This window comes from Lissotriton helveticus, chromosome 2_1 (genome assembly GCF_964261635.1).
Source record: "Lissotriton helveticus chromosome 2_1, aLisHel1.1, whole genome shotgun sequence".
Taxonomy (NCBI): domain Eukaryota; kingdom Metazoa; phylum Chordata; class Amphibia; order Caudata; family Salamandridae; genus Lissotriton; species Lissotriton helveticus.
Window position 1 is genome coordinate 1,570,618,690 of NC_136059.1, and position 22,415 is coordinate 1,570,641,104.

The following is a 22,415-nucleotide window of genomic DNA, read 5'->3' on the forward strand; positions in this document are numbered from 1 at the left end:
ATCTCACAGTTGAGCTTCTACCATCACTGCCCAGCTCTCTTCACGGACACGACTTACACAAGTGCAAGGTTTATAGCCGGAGTTTCTTTCCCATAGATCACAATCGCACTAGCTGTGATTTATTGGAATTCTACAAATATATTTAATTTCTATGAAATTATATGAGTGATACAAAAAGGCTGTGGTAATATGATGGCACGGCTGATGTGATCCCTGAATGATTGATGTGTGCATTTGTCTATCTGCCGTTTGGTACTCCGGTCATAAGTACACACTAATCTTTCACTGTATGCAGCAAATCCGAGCAGAGAAGTTGCATTTCTTAGTTTTCTATAAAACGAAAGAAATGTCAGATGAAACTAATTTGTTAAAAATAGATGAGAGGTGCCCCACACTGTCTTGATATTTGTGGACCTGCTTTTGTGTTCAACGTGGTGCTTTTTTCCATATGATTTCCTGGCTTGTTCTGGACATGGACGGGCCGTTTTTAGGTCTCGCCTGAGCCAGCGCATGCGCTGCTCTGGCGAGACATTTAGTGAGTGGGCTTTAAAAAGCCAACCACATCTTTTTGGGTGGCATAGAGCCTGCGGTTACACGCACAGGTACGATCAGAGGCGCCATCAGGCTTTTCTCTTGCTCTCCCGCGTCCACGCCTCGCTCTGCCTCTCTGTTTTGTTCGCTACAACCCCCTCCCCCACCACAGAGGGCGTCTTTCAACTTTCAGCCCCTAGCAACTGCGCGTGACGCTCCTCGCTCCCGCAATACTTCCTCTCCATTTCTTTCCTGTCTTCGCTGCCTTGCATGCTTCTGGTATTTCACTTTTCCGATGCTTGGTACTCCTGTTAGCCCACGGCCCTGCTCCCGTGTACGCACGCTCACGCCGTTGGTCCCCAAACTGAAAGAAGCGATATACATTGAGCAGCTGCTGTTTCATAATCTGTGTGACATATGGAAAGGTGAATTACCAGGCGTGTATGAATACATGTGCTCCTGAGTGCATTAGTCAGTGTTCTCAAGATGTGTTGAGTCATCCCTAAGAAATGATTTGCCAACCCATGCCAGATTGTCACCTGCCTCTGTGCGTGTTATTGATTACTCAGTCTCTCGTCCGTCAAGGAATATTTACGGTTTGTGTTTTTGCTAGTATTAATTAGTCTTGACTTCTTACCATCATTCGTTAAACCTCCACCCCTCCTGTATTTCAATCCTCTTTCATACTGTGGACTTGATCCTTTTCATGCATGATGTGTTCTAAATTGCCTCAACTATCCCTTTAAGTCGGACAGACTCACAAGGAAAACCTGAGTAAATGCCCAGTTTCTTATAGAGCTGTAAATAGTACCAGTTAGCCAGCTGTTTCGGTTCATGCCGGGGCGCGCAGAAGTTATTGACTCTCCCCCAGCCCTACCCTTTACTGACTTGCCTTACGCACCGTGCTGTTACAGTTCTGCTGGGCCAAAATACAGGCACTATCGCCAAAATAAAACACATGTTTGACCGGTTGCCTCACTGGAAGGCGGAGGCTCTTTCCTATTCCCCTTTGCAGGTTCCTTAGCTGTTATGCTGACGTGTTGTTGGAGTTACTTATAAGGTCCCAAAAGCAAGAGCTATTGGCTATGCTAATGCTTGTTTTATCTTTGATCCCTACTATTGTCTGCCTCTGCCTTATTTTTTCATTCAGAACAGATTGCTAAACTGAGACCAAAAGACACTTAAACTAATGGGTGGAACGAATACTGACGTGTTGTCACAAAGTAACAAGCCTTTACAATGCAATAGGTCTTGCATGACTGGAAGTTTGAGCTATTGCTGTTGCATTATTATTAGCAACGCCAATAGCTCAAACATTCCATAATGCGAGACCTATTGCATTGCAAATGCTTGTTTCTTCAAGTTTTGAGGATGGATGGGAGGAACCCTCCTCCACCATAGCGGAGGAGCCGCCACTGTTGTTCCAGCTGCTTTTCTTTTTTACTCTGTTCTTTCTGCTAAAGTGATTGGTGCTGTGGGGTGATCTTCCGAGAGTAATTGATTTTCAAGTTGTATAAAACACAGCAAACTGTGTGCTGGCCTACAACAACGGGAGACATTGTGAACCCACAGAGTGCAAAGGGTAGAAGGCTGGCTGAGCCTGAGGGTACGGCCTGGTCGTCAGCCACAGTTTTCTTCGGACGACTGGACGACCTTGTCCAGTGGAATTTCTAACAGGGTGCACTTTCTGGTTGAAAAGAGTCGATGGAAAGATGGAGAAGCTTACAATGCAAATTTCACGAACCACAAACAAGTGACGCAGAGGATACACCTCTTAAATTGTTTTTAGAGTCTCCAAGAAGAGCGAGCTTATGTGGTTTCAGAGAGTAAGCCCACTGAAACACATCAAAATTAAACTTTACTGAAGGGTGAAATGGGTTTTCAGAGTGGGTGGTCTCATCAAATTCTCTGGGAGACATTTTGCTTGTGTGGAGACTGAAGCTGGGTCCAAGCAGACCCGGGTCTAAAGGGGTAGCCAGGCTCTCCCAGTGGAGCCACCTGGCCCACCCAAACCCATCCACGATTAGAAGGGTCTCCATTTGTGTTTTTTGTAATGTTTCACGCGTGCCCGCCACCCATGCTTTCTTTCTCTTTTACTCACTTACATAACTAGCAGCGGCTTGGAGCATTCGGTTTCTGTGTGAAAGGGCAGTCGCGGTGGGTGTGCAGCAGGGTCTGTTATCTCAAGGACTGTGTGCACCCCGCTGAACGCTTTCGTCGGGGGCTGAGTTGGGGGTGTCAAGGGTTTCCATTCTACGGAAAAATACAAGCCTTGGTTTGTTGTGGGGGCAGAGGACAGCAGATGGTGTGACACTTGCAGGCTACAGTGAGGACTTTACTGGGGTGGATGCTGCCATTTCCAGGCCCAAAAATATTTAAAAATGTACTTTGAAACAGTTCCCCGTGTTGCCCTCTTTTCATGTCCTTAAGAAGCCAAAACAAGGATTGATTTCTCACCAATGCTTGTAAAAATCTTTTCCATGTCGGCGATGCAGTAATGCAGTAACTGTTAACATTTCACATTTTATTTCATCTTGTCTTGCTTATGCATATTTTGTTTTCCAGATGTTGTGATTTAGTAGTTTTTTTATGCAACTTATGAGTCTTGTGGTGTAGTGCATTCTGTGAACTCAGTCACCTCTAGGTGTCTGGGTGAGATAAGGCTGTGTAAGGCTGTTCAGAATCATGATGTAGCACAGTTCGGAGCTCTGAAGTTGAGACTGAAGGCAATGATGGTGCCTCATATTGCATGCCAGTGGGTCATAAAAGTGTTCAGATTACATGCTTACAAAATCATTAATGTCTCTGTAGAGCGCCCAAAGCAGTGGTCACATATATGCCAATTGTAATTTCACCATTTTATGTGAAAGTGGGTAAAGAGGGCATACACAACTGTGAAATATTGACAACGCCAAAAGAAAATACTGCATTTACTGGTGAGGGGAGAGAGTGAAACATGGAGGGCATAGTAAACTGAACATAACACAAGTACATGAGAAGGACAGCCTGGAAAGGCAGCGCTGAAGGAGATGTGTGGGATGTTCAGATGGATTATTTCAGAAAAATATGGGGAGAAAAAGGGAGCAAGTGCCAACCAGAGTGAGGGATTGCACAGGAATGTGGTGTTGAGGGGAGAAAGGGATTGACTGGGATACTCGGAAGACAAGACAGACTTTAGTAATAAATTGGGCTCACAGTTTAATGGTATTTCTTTTTTGAACATTTTCGTCTGTATTTATCCATATTAATTTTTGGATCACCTGAATGATATTTATCCATATTTATGTTCTGTTTTGTGAACAAATGAGGCAATAACTTGTATATGTCCACATTTATGTAGCGGCTAAACGTGCACTCATACTACGAAGCTTGTCAGTTTTAACACATTACAAAGTCAAAAACAATTAAATAATACACACACATGAAAAGGTAACATAATATCACAAATTAATATCGAGATATGTATTTATTTAAGCAAATTTGATTCAGTTATTCAACTCCGTATGCAGCCAATATGAACAGCTAGTGAACTGAAATTCATTAATCGTAACATGGAGAGTCACTCAAAAGAGGCCACATTTTCTGTATTTTTATCATTTTAAAAATCAATACAGGCGGCAAACAAACGTTTTTCTGTCTGTATTTATCTGTAAAAATCTGTAAAAATGGAAAACAGGGAGGCTTAGTAATAATTAATTGACAGTCTCCCATTTTGAGAATTGAAACATCTTCTTTTGAACTTTCATGGCCTTTCCCCCTAAAGAGAGTCACACAGCAGGGGTGCCCGCATTCCCCCCCCCAGTTATTTATGCTTGCGGTTGAGCCATTGCCATTCACCTCCAGCGTCTGGGCTGACAGGGTCATCACCATCAGGGGTGTGATGCACACTGCGCCACTTTAAGCTAAGGAATTCCTGATATACTTTAAAGATATTTGTATGGCCGAGTCTTGAATCCATTTAGGTCGTCTTCGGGTCTTGGGCTTTATAGATTAAAAATCATGCCGGTCTCAACTGAGCCCCAGTTGTCCTGGTTAAAATATACTAGTAAATGAGCAATGGGTAGGTTGAGAGGGCTAGACCTTTCATTGCCTTGGCATCAACGTATACCACTCCAACAAAGACTTGCTAGATGGGAACTACACGTTATCCTCCCTTCAAGCACAGATTGTGTTCTGGCAATCCCTCCCGCTGACAGCACAGGGCAGAGTTGCACCTGCTCACATAGTAATATTGCAGAGAATGCTTTAATACTTTTCAAAATTGCAGATTTCCATGCCCAGGAGTCTCTTTCGTGCCCTAGATGCCATGTTGGGGGCCCTAATTTGGAGTCTCTTTCGTGCCCTAGATGCCATGTTTGGGGCCCTAATTTGGAGTAACGGAATACGAAGAGGCGCCCTGGCCATGTTGAATCTCCCCAAAGATCAGTGAGACCTACAGGCCCCTCACTTTGAGCACTACTAGTTAGCGGTGCAGCTACAGTGGCCTGCCCACTACCAGGCCAGCCTGCACCTACTGCAAGTGTGAAACTTTGGTAAGTCAGGTGCCAAATATACTATTCAAGAGCTCTTCATTCCCAAATTCACTTTGCCTAAACGCTCCAATAAGTTATTGAGTACTGCCTACAAACGTTACAGTAGGGCTCTGAAGATTTCTTCTAACGTCACGACATATGCGCAAGGGATTATCCTAAAATGCATTCACTGATTCTGATTGGCCACCACAAGCAGTGTTGCTAGGGCACGGGAGAACTCTGGGATCTGCTGTATAGATGTATTCTTTCAAGATGGGCCACTGATTTCTGTTGACTCCCTGACTGAACAATTCGGACTTCTGACTAGCCAATTTTGGACTCAAAGGGCCCTCACTGTGGAGTTGCAGTCCCTGTAGGGCATTATTGACACTGATCAACCTACTCACCCACTGCTCTAAACATTTTATATAATTGGGTCCAGTCGAAGATTACTTACTTGGCTTGTTAGAGCTGTCCCAGATAAGTCAATGACCTCTTAGGCTGAACTTTGTGCTAAATAAGAAGTTGATGTTGGCCGCTCTTTCCCACAGAAGGAATATGGCAGTCTACTTTCACACCCACACAAAATCTCTTCCAACTGCTACGTTTCAGTATATCCAGCACAACAAACCCCTTCGAGCTTATCTGACCTTGGCGCGGCTAAATAAAATCTACAGAACTGCTAATTCTGGTTTTCTTTGCTACCTTGCCCCAAGGGCTGACTTTAAGCATATGTTCTTGGCTAGCTAAATTGCCAATACGTTTTGGGGCAAAGTTTGTTTTATACTTTCATCCACCATTGGCCCCCAAGAGCTAAATCGCTAAAGTGTTGCATAGTAATGCTTTACATTGAAAAAATGTGGTCTAACCCAGAGAAAGTCAAAAGACCCGGGTATCAAACGGTATAGTGAACAAGGTGGTCCTAGACCTAATTTAGTTAAAACATTAATTGTAGAACTTTTTTTGATTTTTAGTTTCATACGGGACTTAATCCAGGATTAAGTCCCGTACGAAACAAAAAATCAAAAAAAGTTCTACATTTAATTTTTTGACTAAATTATGTCTAGGACCACCTTGTTCACTATACCATAGTAATGCTTTACAACAATCCAAAGTCCAGCAAGGTAACAAGTAGATTCTTAGACATGGCCTTTCTCCTAGCCAAACAATAGATCACAGTGAGATGGCAAGCCTCATCTCATCCCTGACTGGAGTAACATACTGGCCTGTCACAGTGACTCCCTGGGCCGGCATGAAACCAGTATCCCTGAGGCCTGAGGCAGCTAGGGGTCTCCAAAAACATCCCATTGCTTCTTTATGAGATGAACGGATTTTTTTCTTTTAAAGGCGGTCTCAAAGAGGACCCTAGACCACCTTGGACAGACTGCTTTTGTTTTTATATACCAATACTGTAACCAACATCACAGTAGGTTATCTATTTTTCAACACGGTAACGAGGTGTGCGCCACTGACATATAGGGCCTGGAGTTCTTAACCTTATATCTCTCGCCTCACTGCACGAGTTACCCTCACTTCTCCTGCTCATATTATACGACCAGAATTGTTGCCGTATACATAGGTTATGCTTTCTCTACTACTTTACCACGGTTAAAACTCTTCAATGCTTTCACGTTATTAGTTTGATATCATTTATATTGTTGTCATACTGCTGCCACTGATTTTAAATGTATTATCAATGCTTCCTTATCGTTGTATATTGGGGGCAATGTCCCAATGAATACGCTATGTTGACATGATGCATTCTCCTTTCTTGGTTGAAAAAATTAAAAAACTCATAAAAGCTGGTAAAAAATACAAGAGGTAAAGGACTACACAATGCCAATTAATGGTCAATAGTATGGATTCATTGCAGATGGTGTTTCGGAAAGGATGACAGGGCTGGGTCAGAGTCAATCACATGCCAAGGAATACTTCAATGATGTTGCCAATCAGCATGCAGCTGAATCAGCCTCAAGTTAACTTGGGCAGTGTTATCTCTAGACGTGAAATTAATTTTAAAAGAGGGGGGGCACACATTGGGTCACATATAAAAGAGCTGGGGCTACTTACAAAGTATATATGTGCGAGTTTAAAATGTTTACATCTGACTTCGTATGGGTTTATATAGATATATGCACCACACAATGTAAGCAAACAACACTGCTTTGCAGTAAAGAGTATTTGAACAAATTGGTGGTGTGACAAGGTGCAGCGTCTGGCTTTTCAAAGAGCTCAGTGACGTAAAACCAAACACGTCTGTTCTTATATAACAAAGTAAAACAAGCATTTACAATGCAACGGTTTCACCTTTGCCAAAGTTAGAGCTATTGGCATTGTAAATGACAATATTTTTATTTATGTGTTGGTTTTGAAAACAGATAAATAAATGGCATTGTCATTTACATTGCCAACAGCTTAATCGCTTGCAAATGTAAGACCTATTGTACCCTACTGGATTTCACTGAAGAAATTCAGAGTCTGGTCTGCAGGTGTCACGTGACAGATGCCCAATTGACAGCTGAGGGGGTTAAATCGTGCTGGGGTGGCACATTAAGGCAACGCTTGCTGAAAGCACTACACTACCCTACTGGAGTGTCAGTCTTTTTGGACATGGTTCACTCACTCATCTTGAAACAGGAAGCTCGCCACCAGTTCCACAAAAAATACCGTCATTAAATCTTTCCTTTTTAAGGGTTGGACATTTCAGTTGGCTTCTGCTCTCAGTCACGCTCGTCTTGTCGCCCATTGTCAATCACGCGCCTCTCTGTGCCTGGCTGTCAAGTGCCGGCGCCATCCTAGTGCGCATCTTCAGTCAGCCACGGTGTGCTAGCCAACCGAACTGCATTATGGGATGGCATGGTGGGTTAAAGAACCTGTTTTACAAACATGTGTCCGTGCTTGTGAGGAGGTAGTGCACCTGTTGAGGGAGAGAGAGTGTGTTTGCATATGTGCGTGCATGCATGTGTGTGTGAATAAGCACTTCCAAGATTTAGTGGGACTAGAGTTTTTATCTACAAATCATTGTTTTCAGCTGTGTTCTAATGGAATCAAAGCAACACTACACCCCCCATAATGCATAGTGTGATCACATAAAAGTACAGAACTGGAAAGAGTGTCCATAATGACCAGCAAGACGGTTTTCACCCTAAGAAGGATGTGCTTCAGTCTCCAGTGCCACGGGCGAGTGGAAACACACACTGTGCTGGTGGAGAAGTAGAAGAAGTACAAGTGTCCATAGAAGAGAAGTAGAGGGGATGCACTCTCCATTCCCTATGCACTCTCCACTCCCTATGCACTCTCCACTCCGTATGCACTATCCACTCCCTATGCACTCTCCACTCTCCACTCCGTATGCACTATCCACTCCCTATGCACTCTCCACTCCCTACGCACTCTCCACTCTCCACTCCCTACGCACTCTCCACTCTCCACTCCCTACGCACTCTCCACTCTCCACTCCCTACGCACTCTCCACTCTCCACTCCCTACGCACTCTCCACTCTCCACTCCCTATGCACTCTCCACTCTCCACTCCGTATGCACTCTCCACTCCCTACGCACTCTCCACTCCCTACGCACTCTCCACTCCCTACGCACTCTCCACTCCCTACGCACTCTCCACTCTCCACTCTCCACTCCCTACGCACTCTCCACTCTCCACTCCCTACGCACTCTCCACTCCCTACGCACTCTCCACTCCACTCCCTATCCACTCTCCACTCTCCACTCCCTATGCACTCTCCACTCTCCACTCCCTATGCACTCTCCACTCTGCACTCCCTATGCACTCTCCACTCTGCACTCCCTATGCACTCTCCACTCTGCACTCCCTATGCACTCTCCACTCCCTATGCACTCTCCACTCCCTATGCACTCTCCACTCCCTATGCACTCTCCACTCTCCACTCCCTATGCACTCTCCACTCTCCACTCCCTATGCACTCTCCACTCTCCACTCCCTATGCACTCTCCACTCCCTCGAGCTGCACTCCCTATGCACTCTCCACTCCCTATGCACTCTCCACTCTCCACTCCCTATCCACTCTGCACTACCTATGCACTCTCCACTCTCCACTCCCTATGCACTCTCCACTCTCCACTCCCTATGCACTCTCCACTCTCCACTCCCTATGCACTCTCCACTCTCCACTCCCTATGCACTCTCCACTCTCCACTCCCTATGCACTCTCCACTCTCCACTCCCTATGCACTCTCCACTCCCTCGAGCTGCACTCCCTATGCACTCTCCACTCCCTATGCACTCTCCACTCTCCACTCCCTATCCACTCTCCACTCCCTATGCACTCTCCACTCTCCACTCCCTATGCACTCTCCACTCCCTATGCACTCTCCACTCCCTATGCACTCTCCACTCCCTATGCACTCTCCACTCCCTATGCACTCTCCACTCCCTATGCACTCTCCACTCCCTATGCACTCCCTATGCACTCTCCACTCCCTATGCACTCTCAACTCCCTATGCACTCTCAACTCCCTATGCACTCTCAACTCCCTATGCACTCTCAACTCCCTATGCACTCTCAACTCCCTATGCACTCTCAACTCTCCACTCCATCTTATCCCGGTCCCAAGGTTAAACTGATGTCAATGAGAAGACCTTATAGACAAAAAGTTTGGTTGGAGAAATCACATTATCAAGCAGTGCTATGGCATCGGTTATTAAATGCTAATATGTTCAATGACGTGAAAGCATTTTGGGATGTCCTCAATGAATTGGAAAAGGGAGGCAATAGGGCCTATACTGTTAATATTATGGAGGAATTTAAGTATCAAACATACGTTTTTTCAATAATAAATTACATAGGAATTCTAATTTATTTTTTCAATACTAATAGCTCTTAGAAAAGGCCTTGAATAGCGTCACAACCACTTAGTCCCAGTATAAAGTCTCCGAGTTATCAAGTATGAGGCAAACTGAAGGAACTGCAAGTTTCATAGGCTGATGTAGAAGAGTTGTCAACGGTTCGGTCCCAAACAGAAGCAATCAGTAAGACGATCCTCAGGACACTGTCCGTAAACAATCAAGGTGGATCTTTTGAGGAAGAATTATAGGTATATACAACTGTACTAAATAAAAAAAAAAAATAGATAACATGCCATCTACAGAATACAGCCTTGCTTTTATAACTCTGAGATTTTATAGCTGGGCTACGTGATTGTTACATCATTCAAGCCTCTTCTATATACTATTATGGAATTCAATTATTGCTGTGCCCTTATTGGTGTGCATTGTCTAATGTGGCTGGTCATATCCCTCTAAAATTATTTCATAATTATTCAATTTAGTACTGAAGAAAACAAAATTAGAACTCCTATGTAATTGAGTACTGAAAAAAACTTGGATTAAATTGCTCATTGTACACGCCGTTAAGCCTCTTCATCAATTGAGCATTCATTCGATATATTTCTTTTCCCCAAAAAAATATGCCTATATAATGAAATTGATTGTGGATTGGAAATTATGCGACCACTCATGAATTTTTAGATTTCATTACACAAAATAATTCCTTCAGAAGGTCCCTTGTTGATGTTGTTCAAGAGCAATCTCCCTGAGGGAATTTTTGAATTGCGCTAGTGTTTTTATAGTAGTGGTTGTGTTAGATGTCAAGAATACACTGTATTTTCAAATCTGAGAGCATACAATCTTTCAATGACAGTTACTCACCTTTGCTAGGTCCCTCACTTATAGGGTTACAACTTGCTCGATGTAGTCAGGACATATAATGTTGTGCGTGTTTCTACAACTCGTTGCCTTCATCTTTATTAGTCCAGTTGGTTTGATTGTAGCAAACCAAAGCTAGAACTTTTAGAATTAATAAGGTTGTAAAAAAAAGAAGCCTAAGAGCTGAAACATATTTTCCTAATAACAGTTGGTAAACCCGCTGCCCTTTTTTATTGCATAGGGTACAGCTCTTATAATAATTATGCTCTTTAGATCACACCCCATAATAACTATTATGAAATTTTACGACACCCATGTGTCTGGCGCACAGATGCCTAATTGTGCCTGTCTTGCTCTATAACTGGTACTATAATATTGCAATTGTATCTATGTAGGTCTTACACCCCTTACGAGGCATTTAAGAATTTTGGGCCGGCAGGAAGCTGCTCCGGAACCTAAGGATAATGTTTAATTCAGTGGTTATGGAGATTAGTTACATGCTCTCAAGGAAACCATACATGTATTTACTTCAGGTTCTTTGTTGTACATTGATGGGAGTTCGGCGTGATCATTATTGGAGGGGATGGGGTTATGGGAGTTCATGCATATGGCTGGTAGGATTAACAAATTAGCTAGATGGGATTAGATACTGTTAATTGTCAAGGGTATGACTTTCAAAGCAGTGATCTTTGGATTGCGGTATGGGCAGGACACTTGCAAAAATACAATAATAGAATACAAATATGTAATAATAATAGCAATGAAGGCAAAAATGCATGTGATTTGGAGAATGTTTTGAGTCTACACCATTTTTTCTTGCAAAGATATAGGAATTGTTCATTTTTGAGACAGCATGCAATCTGTTGGTGCAATCCGAGGGTGCAATCCTGCATGAATTTAGAATCTACAAAATACATAATTCTCACCCATCTAAGGCAAAAGTAGATCTTCACCCTGCATCCCAAAAACATTTTTCAAGCCAAGCTAAATATACCATTTGCAGTGTTTGTTCCTAGTCCACATAGTTAGGAGTGCTTTTGTGAATTCATCAAGACTCTGGGTTTTCAAGTGTTTTTCAAGGAGGAGCGGCGTGATTGTCTCACATGGACCATTAGTAATGGTTATAATAAGCAAAGACTGTCTCCCAGTTGGGGAGACTCCCTACAATTCAGAGGGGCCTTGACTGATTCCAGGCCTGTGCGGCTGTGCCTAAACGGCTTGTAAATCTTGAAATCTAGACAACACTAAGCTGTGCCCCTTACCTTCCAGGTCAAAAGCAGCACATTGATGATAGCCAGCAGAGGACAGGGTCCGTTTTCATTCTGGGTAACAATTGGAGTCTTCTGCTCCTTCCACAGTAACCACTTGATGTGATAGACAGACTGCCCAGTGCCGCGCTCCCGCCCTGCCGGCTCCTCCAGACCCTCGCTGACACTGAGGTCCGAACTGGGGTGGGAGGGCAGGTGGGAAGATGACTCTTGGGAGTCCAGGCTGGGAGAGGTGGCTGCAGGGGGAGAGCTGGAAGAAGGAACTTTATGTGGGGAGCTTCCTCCGGGTGTGGAGGGGGGGGTTGGGGACACACGATGACAGGTGGATGAAGAGGCCCCGGGTGGCAAGAGGGTGGGTAGGGAAGCCACAGGCAGGGGCTTCAATGAAACATCTGCAGAGATTAAGTGACTGGGCGGGGCAGATCCGGGTTCCAAGGGGTTTGGCGAGGTGGAGAGGGAGGGCAATGTGAAGGGTGGCGACAAGGGGTTGGGCAAGGCAAGCTCGGAACCTGACGAAACAGCCGTCGGGGGTAGGGGTATGCGAGGACAAGCCTCGGAGAACGAGGGGTCTTGAAAGGCAGTCTCTGCAGACTGAGAGGTTTCAACGGTGGTCTTGGGCTCTAAGTGGCTATGATGAGGAGAGGCCGCAGGTGGAGATGGGGTGTGAGAGTCCTCGTAGACGGGCAGTGGGACAGCCCTGAGGGGAAGGGGATTGGGAGAGGCGGCGCTGATGTTCAGCGAAGAGGCCCCTGACGGGGGGGCTGTGCTCGGAATTGTCCGGGGCTTCTTCATGCTCCCGCTGCCTAGGGAGCAGGGAGCCGCCGCTGGCCTCGGGGCTTCCGGGAGGTGCCCAGTCCGGGGGTCCGGGACATTGTGCCTCGGGGGCCTCCCCCTGTGAAGGTGCGCTGATGGGGCCGCCCTGACTGTCGTCACAAACGGGTTGCGGCTTCCATGGCTGGGTGCTCATCCTCTCCTCCGGGATGTGGGCAGCTATTCCTCCTCCTCCTCCTCCAGCGAAGTCCGCTGCCTGCTCGCTCTCCATGCGGCTGATCGGAAGGTAAAAATGTCAAGCGGGAGGGGGCGGGAAAGGGGGAGGAGAGACGCAGAAGACGGCCGGAGCAGGAAGGCGGGTGCCGGCTCAATGCCGGACCAGATTCGGGGGCGGGAGAGAACACGGACGACGGGAGGGGGGCGGGAGAGGACACGGACGGCGGGAGGGGGGCGGGAGAGAACACGGACGGCGGGAAAGGGGAGGGAACGGGAAACAACGTAACTCCGCCCAGGGAAAAAATCTCGGGAACGCCCCCGAATCTGGTCCGGCCTTGACGGACAGATCCGGCACTCAATGGCTAGCCTCCATTTATGGAGCTAGCCAATGAGAGCCGGGGGACGTTCCCGAAGTCCTTATAGTCTACAAAGGATTTCACCTGCGCTGAAAAGCTGCGCAGAGCGCAGCCTTTCGGCAGGCGAAACCCAAAAAACGACACTGCTCTTGTTATTAGGTAATGAGCCTTAGTGGGTTGTGTTCGCGTTATATAAAACTGCTGCATTTACATGAGTTTGAGAGTTGCACAACGTGACGTTTGGAACGTGTGTACAAGCAAACATTTTGGGTATTCCATGCCAAACAAAACATATAATTCTAGCTGTGCGTCACAAACGGGGTGCGCTTTTGAAGTTAGTCAGGCACATTCGAGGGTAAGTGATGCTTTTTTCTGCACAAATGTGATTTGTTTTCACAAAGGAAACTGTTGTCCCAAAGAACATTTTGTAATATTGGACCCGAGAGCGGTAGGAGAGCGTGGGCTTCGGGCTCCGAGCAGGCCTTTGGCCCGCTTCCCTGGAGCGAGTCCGCGCCCTCGAACCACGAAGGAACACTGGAGCGCGCGCGGCCAGCTGGCAGCGCGCGCTCCACGAGCGTCAGCAGCACTCTCCCCGGCTGAACTCCCCTCCCCTCCCTCCCGCCAGAATGTCCTCTCCTCGCGCAGAACTCTGAACCGCGAGAGATGTCGGCGAAGCAAAGGTTGGCCTCTTGGTTTTCCTGCAGAGGGAGGTGGCGAGGAACATCGAAACCAAGAAACTGGGCGCAGAATCTAGAGCCTCTCCGTCTTCCCGGGCAGATAAACTTAGCCTCAGTCGGCGACATGGTGGATTGTTTACAGTTAGAGGTATCAAACCATCCCACCTTACCGGCAGCGGGAGTGGCACGGGGCAGGTCTGTGTAACACGCAGGGTTGGACTGGCCGGCCTGCAGTGGAACCTGGCAGTGCCAGGGCGGCTGGTATATGACACGTTAGAAAGTTGGCTATATTTTTTGTCTGTCAGTTGTGTGGTATGGTGGGTCCTCTTTTTTACTGTTGATTCTCACGTATTACCACAAATGTTACCCGAAGCAAGCACTGACACGCAGTTTCCCATTATCTTGCAAAATACCTACACAGCGTGGTTTTTAAACTAAAAAAATCTCGAATTTTCAAATGTAACTGATTTGCTAATGAGGATCTCGTTTAATTTGGTGCCCGGGCCTAATTTCTGTTCTGGTTTAACCCCGAACATGAAATATTAAATTGTTGTTTATCGAACACCCTGGTCTTCAAAGAGGAGCTCATAAATAGGACCTCTCACAGTGGAAAGTAGGGAGACGTGGAAAAAAAGGGCTACAGAGGAGGGTGACGAGCATATGGGTAGCTGGATGGAGAGATGGATGAATACAGAGATGGATTTTAAAGAGAATGGAAGATGATGGGGAGAAAAATGGATGCAGAGTTGGAGAGGGGATGGATGAAGATGATGGAAAGAATAAAAACAACAATATAAATGCACAGAGGAAAAGATGGACAGATGGATGAAAAGGAAGGCGAGAAGGAGGAAGAAGGAAGGAAGAAAGAATGGAAACGGCAAGGATGGACACAAAGCAGAGCAAAAAGGATGGAAAGAAGGTTGGAGGGCAAGATGTAAAAAGGCACAAAGAAAACTGGAGAGAAGGAAGAAAATTTAAAGAATTTCAAAATTTCTACAGGGGAAGCCATCTCCTGAACAACTTCTAGGTTCAGTGGCCTCACCAGCTCACTCAGTGCTATTCTAAATAGTTTTCAAAATACAGGAAGTTTTACTTTTCTGGTAACTCCCTTGTTTACTGTAGTATTACTATCAGTGTTTAAGTTGCACCAGTGGATAAAAGTGGTGGGCACTGGCACTCTTAATTGGGGCTTATTTTTCATCATCAGGCAAGAAAGAGAAAGCCAGAAAAAGAAAGAGGAAGAGGAATATAGGAAAGCAGTAAAAAAAGCAGAACGCAGGATCGAAAAACAATCTACAAATGGGAGACAGAGAGACAAAGTGCATGATGGTGGAAGAAAGAGCCAATCAATCAATCAATCAATTAGAGCATTTGTAAAGTGCACTACTTACCTGTGAGGGTCACAAGGCGCTGGGGGGGGGGGGGGATGCTGCTACTGCTCAAAAAGCCAGGTCTTGAGGAGTCTTCTGAAGGTCAGCAGGTCTTGGGTCTGCCGTAGGTGGGTGGGGAGGGTGTTCCAGGTCTTGGCTGCGAGGTGGGAGAACGATCTGCCGCCAGAGGTCGCTCTTCGGATGCGGGGGACTGTGGCGAGGTCGGCGGAGCGAAGCTGGCGGGTTGGGGGTGTAGAAGCTAAGTCGTCTGTTAAGGTCTGCTGGTCCGCTGTTGTGGAGTGCCTTGTGTGCGTGGGTGAGGAGCTTGAAGGTTATCCTTTTGTTGACGGGGAGCCAGTGCAGGTCTATCAGGTGGGGTGTGATGTAGCTGCGGCAGAGGATGCCGAGGATCAGGCGTGCAGAGGCGTTCTGGATGCGTTGAAGTCTTTTCTGGAGTTTGGCCGAGGCTCCTGCGTAGAGGGCGTTTCCGTAGTCCAACCTGCTTCTGACGAGGGTCTGGGTGACCGTTCTTCTCGTTTCGGTGGGGATCCACCTGTAGATCTTGCAGAGGGTGTTGAAGCAGGAGGAAGAGACGGCGCTGACCTGCTTTGTCATGGAGAGGGTGGAGTCGAGGAGGACCCCTAGGTTGCGTGCGTGGTTTGTGGGTGTTGGAGCTGTTCCCAGTGCGGTCGGCCACCAGGAGTCATCCCAGACCGAGGGGGTGGATCTGAGGATGAGGATTTCCGTCTTGTCTGAGTTCAGCTTCAGTCGGCTGTTCTTCATCCACTCGGCGGCGGCTTTCATTCCTTCGTGGAGGTTGGTTTTTGCGGCGTGGGGGTCCTTGGTGACGGAGAGGATCAGCTGGGTGTCATCGGCGTAAGAGATGATGTTGAGGTCGTGTAGTCAGGTGAGGTAGGCGAGCCGTTGTAGATGTTAAACAGCATTGGGCTGAGGTATGACCCCTGGGGTATGCCGCAGATGATCTTGGTGGCTGCGGAGTGGAAGGGGGGGGGGGGGGGTGGACGCTCTGTGCTCTGTCGGAGAGGAAGGAGGTGGTCCAGTCCAGGGCCTTCTCTTGGATCCTAGGGTCGTGGAGGCGTGTGTGTAGTGGGCGGTGGTAGACCGTGTCGAAGGCGGCTGACAGGTCCAGGAGGATGAGGGCTGCGGTTTCTCCGTTGTCTAGCAGGGCCCGGATATCATCAGTGGCGGCGATGAGGGCAGTTTCGGTGCTGTTGTTGCTGCGGAACCCGGACTGGAACAGGTCCAGGATGCTGTTCTCCTCGAGGTAGCGGGTCAGTTGTTTGTTGAGTGTCTTTTTGATGACCTTCCCCGGTAACGGGAGCAGGGAGATGGGCCGGAAGTTCTTGAGGTCCTTGGGGTCCGCCTTGGGTTTTTTGAGTAAGGCGTTGATCTTGGCTATCTTCCAGCTCTCCAAGCAGGTTGAGTCTCGAAGGAGATGTTGATGGCTTTCCAGAGATGGGATGCAATGGTGGTGCTGGCTTTGCTGAAGATGTGGTGTGGGCATGGGTCTGACGGAGATCCAGAGTGGATGGTGTTCATGATTTTGATGGTGTTGTCGTCATTTATGTTGGTCTAGGAGAGCAGGCGGTCGGTGGGGGCAGGGGTCTCAGTGGTTGTCGAGGTGGTTGTGGCGTTGAAGCTGTCGTGGATGTCTGCAATCTTGCGATGGAAGAAGGTGGCAAGTGCGTTGCATAGGTCTTGCGAAGGTGGGATGTCGTTGGGGTTGGAGAGTTCCTTCACGATGTTGAAGAGCTCTTTGCTATTGTGCGCGTTGTTGTCTAGGCTGTCTTTGAAGGAGGCCCTCTTGGCGGATCTGATGAGGTGATGGTGTCTGCGGGTGGCGTTCTTGTGGGCTGCGTAGCTGTCCGGTGTTCGTTCACGGTGCCATTTCTTCTCTAGCTTTCGGCAGGATTGCTTGGGGGCCTGGACGTCTTCAGTTAACCAGCTGGCTTTCTTGCTGGTGTGGCTGTTAAAGGGTTTCTTGAGCGGGACAAGGGTGTTGGCACAGTCGTCGATCCACTGTCTGAGTTTGCGGGCGGTGGTGTCGGGGGAGTCAGCGGGTGGGCTCCGGGCGAGGGTGGTGGTTAGCTGGTCTTCGGTGACTTTGCTCCAGCAGCGGCGAGGGATCTGTTGGGTACGGTGGTGCGTGGTGGGTTTCCGGAAGGTGAAGCGGATGCAGCGGTGGTCGGTCCAGTGAAGTTCTGAGGTGTGGTTGAAGGAGACGTGGGAGCTTGCGGAGAAGATGGGGTCGAGCATGTGGCCGGCAGAGTGGGTGGGTGTTGCGACGAGTTGTCTGAGTCCGAGGTTGGCGATCAGGGTGGTGGAGTTGGTGTCGTTGTTGTTCTCGAGGTGGAAGTACAGGTCCCTGAGGAGGATGTAGTCCGTGGAGGCGAGGGCGTGTGTGCTGATGAAGTCGGCAATTGAGTCGCTGAACTGTGGTCGGGGTCCGGGGGGTCTGTAGACGAGGGTTCCTCTGAGGGTGGTCTTAGGGTCAGTGTGGACCTGGAAATGCAGGTGTTCAATAGTGCTGAGGGTGTCGTCGGTGTTGGTCGAGATTCTGAGAGTCTTCCTGTGGATGATGGCGATTACTACTCCGTTGGTGCGGTCTCTGCGGGTGATCTTGTAGCCTTTCGGGATGGCTATGGCGATGTCGGGTGCCGAGTAGGGGTTCAGCCAGGTCTCCGTCAGGGAGGCGACGTCTGGTGAGGTTGAGTCGAGTAGGCCCCAGAGTTCAAAAGCGTGTTTGCGTGGGGAGCAGGTGTTGAGAAGAATGCATCTGAGGTAGTTGGGTTCTTCTTTCCCGGTGGGCGGGTTGGCAGGTCGGGTGCTGGTGAAGCTGCAGTTCCGGCAGGAGAAGGGTCCTTGGGTGCGCTTCGGGGCGGCCAGGAAGCAGGTGTGTGATCGTCCGGTGTTGAGTGCATGGAGGGTGTTGGCATCGTAGCGGAGCCGGGCGGCATGGCATTCGCAGGGGCCAGTGGTTCTGGTGCTGGGCGCGGACTGGCGCAGACGGGCTTGCCTGAATTGCACCTTCGGCGGGGCGTGCCCGCTGAGCGTGGCTTCGCAGCGGCCACCATAAGAAGGGAAGGTGGGAGGGAGGAGCAGCTGGGAGGGAGTGGACGAATGGGCGAGCGGGTGGCGGGCCGCAGGGTACGCAACGGTGGGAAAACAGGGGCAGGAACGGCGAGGGAACAGAAAGAAAAAGGGGCCACAGAATACAACGGGAAGGAGGAAACAAAAGAGTCAAGTAAGCAGTGAAACAGAGGAAATACAGTACGAAGCAGGGGGGGCGGGGCCGCAGGGAAAGCAGCTGCGGGAAAACGGGGGCAACGAGCAGCGAGGGAACAGAAGGCAAAAGAGGGCACGGGGCACAGAATACAAAGGGAACAAGGAGGAAAAACAGAGCAAATTAATAATAAGACAGAAGGATGAGAGAAATGAACAGTGGAATGAGGTGGAACAGGTAGCCTAGGTATAAAGAAGCAATGGCATTCAGCAGCGCTGGTGATAAAATCCTAAAAAACACTATGGGCCCTCCCCTTTTTAAGATTTTATTTTTGTCCCCAAAAATCAAACTTAGCTCTGAATAATGCCCAAAGGTAAATGAGGGGTTACAACTGTAGTCAATGCATGGTTACTAGCAAGCAAACAGCTTACCCCTACTTGACAATAATTTCAAAGTTCCAACACGGCGTAGAGCAAAGCAGGAACAGGAATTTGGTGAGCCAGACATGCAGCTCTTAGGAACAAACTATATATACTTAGGGACCAATGTGTTACACATTTTTTACAAGGTCATCTTTAGGCACACGCCGCACCTTTGCAGGCAGGGGAGTGTCCCCTTTCACTACATAGGTTGAGAAAAGCTTCACAAACGTTTCCACTAAGTTTGACCTACAGTGGTCTCCTGACATGCATTTGTTTAAAAAAACAATACCAACGAAATGTAAGCACAGATGGTATGGCTGAATTCAATCAAATCAGGACTCTCAAATGACTTTCAGGTCTACCCATGGCGGTGTGGTTTCAGACGTATTGCTTAATGTGATATTCTCACAAATCACAAAAAGGAGAGAGGTAGTTTAAGCCATCACACATACTCCCTAGGGGATGGAACCAAAACACAATAAAGTAAGGGGGCTGTACCTTTTACATCAGTTTATTCAGATCACTGCTTCCCTATTTGGGCTTATCAAGATCCTGAATAAGAAGGGGTGGAAAAAGAAAGACCAATCTTTTGGAAGAGGAGGCCTCACCCATGTAATGTGGCAAGCCTAAACATAGGCACCTCTCCCCACATTTCGTAGGACAATACCACCAGGGCGTACTCAACCTCCTTGTGAACCCGATAGAGGGAGTTCTTAGATAAGGTATTTCGTGGACAAACAGGGGATCCAGATTAAACTAAAAGTACCTAGAGGTAACCAGGTTTTCACCTTTAATAGTGGTAGCCTCTCGTGCATCTAAAAACAAATATACGATGGAGTGAGAGTGCGATGGCTTGAACCATCATCCTTGTGCCTGCATGTTGTTGCCCTCATTTTAATTGCCTATATTAGTCGCGGTTATTCTTCAGTGCAATGGATCCCAAAAAACTGACCTAACAAGTATTAAAAACCATGCACTGGAAAGACCAATGAGATTCCTACCTGGTCTCAGGACTAATTCACCTTTACTAAGGAGATACCCACCATCCGGTCTGGGAAGGGACAATGTCCTCTATAGTCACACAGTCATCAGGAGGCCCATCGTGCAGTAATACCTATGATACGTCCTCGCCCAGCCGCAGGTAACGTGGTATTCTGACTTTCTCTTGTGGGCTGGCAGTAGGTGGGGCAGGACTGCTTGGTTTGGATGCACTTCCATGATAAATGCCCAATTATCTTAAATAGGTTGGAAAAATCACACTGTAATATCTACCTTCTGGATCCATATTTTCTAATAACTTTCTCTGGTGGATAGAAAAAGGCATGGTACAGGCAATAAGGAGCTAATAATTGATTATTTTGCCAGGACTGACTTGATTTTCTAGTCTGTCCCAATTTAGTAGCCTTTTATTTTTTTTAAAGCTCAGATTTCATTATGTTGAAGAGTTGCATTTATGAGAGAGCTAAGTCACAGATTGTAAGTTAAGGATTGTAAAATTCTTAAGTACCAAAATGCAAATGTATAATCATAACAGTGACAATAATCTAACTAAAGATAAATCATTCATAGTATAACCAACAGATCACGCCGTTAAAAGGCAGTGCCAAGCTACTGGCATTGCCAAAGCTTGTTTGTTTGGGCAGAATATTGGGACTGGAATGACCCCCGCATGTGAACTGGCCTGCTGTGAGAGACCCAATAGCATGTCTAACTGGTGTCCAATTGTCTGTTGGCCAAGCAAACATGCTAATCTAGCACATGTGCTGAGGCCTAGGCCTGTCCATGGCGATTCCAAGGTCCAGAACCTGTCCTGTGACCTGGAGTGGTGCACCCAGTGTGCCCTCTTTACTGATATGGCACTACTGTTCAGGCCTTGAGTTGTTGATATGAAGCAGTGGAGGCAACATGCCAATAGTTGTGTGAATATTTCTGAACGGACCTTGTTTTATATTTGAAATGAAATTAAAAAGAAATTTATAGAGTGCGAAACATTCACCCGAAGGTGTCAAGGTGCTAGCTCATCAATCATGACAAACTGGACAGTCCAGAAACACATCAAAAATTAAACAGCCAGGTCTTCAACGCATTCCTGAAGGCCAACAGGTGGGTTTCTTGTTTCAGCCTAAGTGGTAGAGAGTTCGGGGGAAGTGTGGCCCACAGGCTCTGCCCGAACAAAATTCAGCTTTAATGAAATACCAGCACCTTTGTACTGACACCAGATGTTCATATTCAATGTGTGTCTGCATGGTGCAGATGTCAGCACGGCACTGTGTGGGGGTGAGAGTCTACTGAAACTAGTAGGATCCATTTGGGATAGCCACTGGTTTGACACAACACAAAGATGGGATGCATCTTCCCACAGCAAGTGACAGTCCGAATTCTTGGAGCCGAAGGGTGGGAACCAAAGACAGTGAAGTGAGAGGGAGGATGGAGACAGGGCCGCCTTTGGAAACTCTATTACGATCTTTTAGCAAGCGGTGCTGATTAGATACTTCTGAGCACTGCATTTGGCAGATGCTAGAGGAGTGGGGAGAGTCAGTTAGGAGTGAGGAAGTTTTAAGGCAGGACCTGCACTTTTATCATTCCCGATTGCTCCTTCAGGAAGGATGAGGACTGTGGCAAGTGGGAAGATAGGATGGCAGTATGCAACGGGTATGCCATAGGTAAGGGGAGTATGGCATAAACTGTCCCAGATTCCTAACGTCCTGATGCCCATCACACATTAAGCACTTTTTGGAGGAACTGTGGGCTTAATACACATGAACTTCTAGGCACCCCAGTGTATCTTCTTGGCACAAGTAATGGAATTTGTAGAAGCACATGGCAGGCACCCATTCACAAAATCAGGCTCTTCATACACTTACAGCCACAGATGTGACACAGACCATGAAACACCTAGTTTAGTTGTACACACAGGAATGTGGATGCTCCTAGAGGATTGACAAACAGGGCCATTTGGAAGGTGGTAAACACTCACAAAACCATAAGCTCGTGAGTATTCACAAACTTCCATACTGGGTACGAATGTTTACATTATCATTTAAAGTTTGCTAGTCTGAAAATAAGATATGACGAATGGATTTCTCAAGCTGGGAGAAATATTTTAATGGAAGAAAAACGAAAATAAATATAAATGTGCTATTATACTTTACTGACCCACTGCTGCGATTAGACCCTTCAGAGAATAACCGGCAGGAGTAATTGTAGGACAGCTGGAGCACTCATGGAAACAGACAGTTTGCCCAGATTTTCAGAAATACTCCTGTGAAAGAAATGTATTTTTATCTTAAGCGGAAACCAACGATTTGTAGGTCTTTGACTCTTTAAAACTGCTCTGTGAATTATATTTAATTAAACTATAGGGAT

General features: G+C 47.1%; 1 protein-coding gene and 1 pseudogene across 1 annotated transcript in view; both read right to left on the reverse strand.

Annotated features, from left to right (window-relative positions):
* RNF38 (ring finger protein 38) overlaps positions 1 to 22,415 on the reverse strand; it is a 745,333-nt gene that overhangs the window by 517,133 nt on the left and 205,785 nt on the right. The window lies entirely within an intron of this gene.
* LOC144819141 (uncharacterized) lies at positions 11,970 to 13,053 on the reverse strand (annotated as a pseudogene).